We start from the raw sequence: 6,000 nt of genomic DNA, 5'->3' as shown, positions 1-6,000 counted from the left end.
ATACACCGCCCCGAGTCCCCCCGGGGAGAGGGGGCGGTCTAGAAATTTAATAAATTATTATTATTATTATTATTATTATTATTATTATTATTATTATTATTATTATTATTATTATTATTATTATTATTATTATTATTATTATTAACAATTTTACTTCAGGCAATTCCTCTTGAGATCTCCCACAGAAGGTCTCCAGACAGCTGCTCCTTGTGAGGAGACCACAAAATAGTGGTCTCCCAAAGGTTTAGTGCTCTGGTAGACAAGGGAAAACCCATGTTGCTCAGACACTGGTTAGCACTTTAGAAGGGACACTAAATTTGCAAACTTCCTTTTTAATTACTTTTAGATAAAAGGTAAAGGTACAGATTCCCCTCACACATACGTGCTAGTTGTTCCTGACTCTAGGGGTGGTGCTCATCTCTATTTCAAAGCCGAAGAGCCAGCACTATCTGAAGATGTCTCCATGGTCATGTGGCTGACATGACTAAATGCCAAAGGCACACAGAATGCTGTTACCTTCCCACCAAGGGTGGTCCCTATTTTTCTACTTGCATTTTTATGTGCTTTCAAACTGTTAGGTTGGCAGAAGCTGGGACAAGTAGCGGGAGCTCACTCCATTACGTGGCACTAAGGATTCAAACTGCCAAACTGCCGACCTTTCTGATCAACAAGCTCATCATCTTAGCCACTGAGCCACTGCGTCCCTTATATCCAAATATAATATTATAATAATTCTTAATTAAATTAATATAAGAATGGAACATGTGAACTAATTATTCACGGTTCAGTGAAATATTGATCACAAACATCAAAACCACAAAATCAGTTCAATTTAAATAGTGTAATGTTTCTTAAGCACCAGTAAGTTTCCCAAATTTCAATTGCTCCTTTTCATGTCTCCTTGAAAAAATTATGAACACTATTGAAGAAACTAGTATTGTTGATATACTATCCAGGATTCTTCCTTTTTATCTTCTTTTAATAGTAAAGGTAAATTGACAATGGTAATTCTTTTTCAACAGGTTTCTGCTTGGTTTTCCATTCTATTCTATCCAGATGCAATGATTGATTGATTTGATTGAGAAACTTATAGAACTTATATCATTGACATTCTCATATAATGACCTTAGATGACTGACAACCACCAATAAAAATAGGAATAAAAACAGTATTGTCCCCACTAGGCACCAAACCAATCTCCATCCTATGCAATACAATAATACAATACAATAGCAGAGTTGGAAGGGACCTTGAAGGTCTTCTAATGGTAATGCTTAATACCAATGTTTGGAGAAGAGCCAGGTTCCACAAATACCTTGGCTACAATAAAGAACATTAAATGTGACAATAGCCACCTTAAAGTGTACCCAGAAAGCAACTGGGGCCAGAGCAGCTCACACAGCACTAAGGTAACTCAGGTGAATGATGTGGTACCTAGAAATGCTTTGCTGCTATATTCTGGACTAGTTGCATATACCAGATACTTTTCAAGGGCAGCTTCATTGCAATAATTCAATTGGGAGGTAAGATGAGAAGATGAGTAGATCTTGAGGGAGTGAGGAAAAGGTCTCTACCAAGGCAATGATCAGATAAAAGAAAGCCGTGTCCAAGATAGACTGTCAGATTTTGGTCAGTCCTTCAAGGTAGAGCATATTAGGAAACCAAATTCATGCAGGACATACTACATTTAGTATAAGGTTATAGTAATGGACTCCTGCCAATCTGAATGTGCTTCTCTGCTCCCTCAATTTATTTGCATGAGAACTAAGGAGGGCTTATACTATAAACCCAGATTCAGCTTTCTTTTATCTGGCAGTGACTCTTCCTCTTGCCCCTCAAGCTCAATCCTTCTGTCCAAGGGATTGAGTAATCAAGAGCAGAGGTAGCTGTAAAACTCAGGATTTATTGAAAATGAGCAACTGGATCCATTTCAGTCGGGTTTCAAGCCCTGGTACAGCACGGAGACGGCATTGGTCACGTTGGTCGATGATTTCTGGCGGGCCTGGGACAGGGGCTGTTCCTCTGTCCTGGTCCTATTAGACCTCTCGCTGGCTTTCGATACCATCGACCATGGTATCCTACTGCGACAACTCGGGGGGGTTGGGCGTGGGGGGCACTGTTTTACGGTGGTTCTCCTCCTACCTGTCGGATCGGTCGCAGTTCATGTTGACTGGAGGACAGGGATCGACCCCGAGGTGCATCACTTGTGGGGTGCCCCAGGGGTCGGTTCTCTCACCTCTCCTGTTCAACATATATATGAAACAGCTGGGCGAGATCATCCGTGGTTTTGGGGTACGGTATCATCAATATGCTGATGATACCCAATTTTCATCTCTACCCCAAACCACCCAAATGATGCCCTCGACGTGATGTCCCGATACCTGGAGGCTGTGCGGATCTGGATGGGGAGTAACACGCTCAAGCTCAATCCCTCCAAGACTGAGTGGCTGTGGTTTCCGTCATCCCGATTTGTGCATCTTGTTCCATCTTTGATGATAGGGGGAGAAATTTTAGCCCCCTCAGAGAGGGCCCGCAATCTGGGAGTCCTCCTGGATACGCGGCTTAGTTTAGAAGAACATCTGACGGTCGTGACCAGGGGGGCCTTTTACCAGGTTCGCCTGGTACGTCAGTTGTGCCCCTTCCTGGATCGGGATGCTCTATGCACAGTCACTCATGCCCTCCTCCTTTCTTGCTTGGACTACTGCAACGCTCTCTACATGGGGCTGCCCTTGAAGGGCACCCGGAGGCTTCAGCTGGTCCAGAATGCGGCCGCGTGGGTTATCATGGGGGTACCTAGGTATTCCCATGTTACACCCCTTTTAGGCGGCCTGCACTGGTTACCGGTTGTCTTCCGGGTGCGATTCAAGGTACTAATTATGACCTTTAAAGCGCTCCATGGCTTAGGCCCAGGGTACCTGCGAGACCACCTACTGCCACCAGTAGCCTCCCACCATCCAGTACGATCCCACAGAGTTGGCCTCCTCAGGGTGCCGTCGGCCAGACAGTGTCGGCTGGTGACCCCCAGGGGGAGAGCCTTCTCTGTGGGAGTGTCTTCCCTCTGGAATGAGCTGCCCCCAGAGCTTCGCATAATCCCCGACCTTCGGTCCTTCCGACGAGCCCTAAAAAGTTGGCTTTTCCAGCAAGTCGGCCTGGCCTGTTAATTTTATCTAATTTTTAAAATGTTATTGTTATATTAATTGGGTTTTTTTGGGGGGATACTTATCTGATTTCCTTTTAACTTTTGTGATATGTGTTTTTTAATGTTGTACGCCGCCCTGAGTCCTTTGGGAGATGGGCGGCATATAAATCCAATAAATCCAATCCAATCCATTATAGATTATATTATAAATTATTTTAAGAAAAAAAAAATCCAAATCCCCATGTCAGTCATGTAACTAGTCTGTGATATTCATGCTTAAAAACAATAATGTTTTTATGACCTATTTTGTTTTTCTTTCTTTTTTTTAGACATAGACGATTGTTTTGCATGTCCGGAAGATCAATATCCAAACAAAGAACAGGATAGTTGCCTTCAAAAAATTGTAATTTATTTGTCCTACCAAGAGCCTATGGGCAGTTCTTTGGCAATTATTGCATTCCTCTTTTCTGTGATGTCAGCTTTGGTGCTGGGGATCTTCATTAAACACAAGGACACTCCCATTGTCAAAGCCAACAACAGAAACCTCACATATATTCTTCTCACTGCTCTCCTGCTCTCCTTCCTTTGCACTCTGCTATTCATTGGGCAACCTGACCAAGTGAAATGTCTCATGCGGCAAACTGCATTTAGCATCATGTTCTCTATAGCTCTTTCTTGTATATTGGGGAAAACAACCATTGTTGTTCTTGCTTTCATGGCCACCAAGCCAGGCTCCAAAATGAGGAAATGGGTGGGGAAAGGGCCGCCTATTTCTATTGTTCTATCTTGCTCTCTGATACAATTCTCCATTTGTGTGATGTGGCTGGCAATATCTCCTCCCTTCCCCGATTCTGACATGCACTCCATGGCTGAAGAAATTGTCCTGCAATGTAATGAAGGTTCAAGCACTATGTTTTATACTGTCCTTGGCTTTATGGGGTTCTTGACTGCAGTCAGCTTCACAGTGGCCTTTCTAGCTAGGAATTTACCTGACAGTTTTAACGAAGCCAAATTTATCACTTTCAGTATGTTGGTTTTTTGCAGTGTCTGGATATTATTTGTTCCTACCTATCTGAGCACCAAAGGGAAATACATGGTGGCTGTGGAGATCTTCTCCATTTTGGCTTCAGCAGTTGGATTACTGGTCTGCATCTTTTTTCCTAAATGCTATATCATTATTCTGAGGCCTGATTTGAATACAAAGGAACAACTAACAAAGAAATGTAATGTAATTTTTAGCTAACAATGTGGATGAAGTCCAGTTTGTGACCTCCATCTTTTCATATTTTTTGTAGTGTTTGGGTCTTCTGTACTGTGTCATATTGGAACACAAAATTAATGGGGGACAACAGACTCAAACTCAACCCCTCCAAGACCGAGTGGCTGTGGTTACCGGCACCTCGGTTCAGCCAGCTGACCCCATCGCTGGCCATAGGGGGCGAACAACTGTCCCCTGTGGAGCGGGCGCGCAATTTGGGCGTCCTCCTTGATGCCCGGCTGTCAATGGAGGACCATGTGGCAGCCGTGGCAAGGGGGGCGTTCCACCAGGTTCGCCTGGTGCGCCAATTGCGCCCCCTACTGGACCGGAGTGCCCTGCGCACGGTCACTCATGCGCTGGTGACGTCTCGCCTGGACTACTGCAATGCCCTCTACATGGGGCTTCCCTTGGGACGCATCCGGAGACTGCAGCTAGTTCAGAACGCAGCCGCGCGGGTTATTATGGGAAGTACACGTTACTCCCACGTAACACCTCTCCTGCGCGAGCTGCACTGGCTACCTGTGGCCTTTCGGGTGCGTTTCAAGGTATTGATCACCATCTTTAAAGCGCTCCATGGCAGAGGACCTAGTTATCTGCAGGATCGCATCCTTCCACATACGTCCCTGCGACCTATCCGCTCACACAGGGAGGGGCTCCTCCTGGTGCCGTCTGCTAGGCAATGCCAGCGGGCGACACCTAGGAGTAGATCCTTCTCTGTGATGGGCCCAACCCTCTGGAATGACCTCCCCCCAGACATTCGAACTACCACCGACCTCCGTTCCTTCCGGCAAAAGTTAAAGACTCACCTGTTTCAATCAGCTGGCCTGGCACTTTCTTAGTTTCACCTCCCAGGGATTTATTTTATTTTAGGGTTTGGGGTTTTAATTGTGATGTTTTCAGGATTAGAATTATTTATTTCTTAGTACAGCCTATCTCCCCTCCAAATGTATCTTAAATGTAGCTTAAATGTATTTAATTTTATGACTGGTTTTATTGTATTGACTGTACACCGCCCCGAGTCCCTTTTTGGGAGAGGGGCGGTCTAAAAATCTAAGAAATAAAAATAATAAATAAATAAATATACATGATGGTAGCTGTGAGCTGTCTTCTGAGTAATCTCATGAACCTAGATATCTGCTCTGAATCATAATATTGCTGAACACTCATATGAATAAAGGAAAATCAATGGAGAATTAAAATATCTGGGTAGTTTTATAATGTGAAAATTATGTTATTGGTATTCTCCAGCACATGAACTTTATACCTCTATGTGGGAGGTAATTTTGGGTTTCTATTTCATTCAGGTGTACCTTGAAAAAAGGCTTCCCACCTCTATTTGCCTCACACATTCAAACACTCTCCATAACTTTACTCCCAGGCATCCAAGTAGGTGTTTCATCTTCCTGTGATAAATTAGCCATATCCTGCCATTTTCAAGATGTGCTGACATCCAGAGCAGCCAAACCACACCCAATCTGTTAGCTTACAAAAGCAAATGCTAAAATAGAATGAGGAGAATTATAGAGGAAAGGTGATAACAAATCTACAGACAGGTAAATGAAAGTGGCATCTGGTGATTGGCAGCAATTACAAGAAGATAAAA

This window comes from Natrix helvetica (genome assembly GCF_964273705.1).
Source record: "Natrix helvetica genome assembly, chromosome: W".
Classification (NCBI taxonomy): Eukaryota; Metazoa; Chordata; class Lepidosauria; order Squamata; family Natricidae; genus Natrix; species Natrix helvetica.
Note: the sequence above shows the minus strand (reverse complement) of the source record.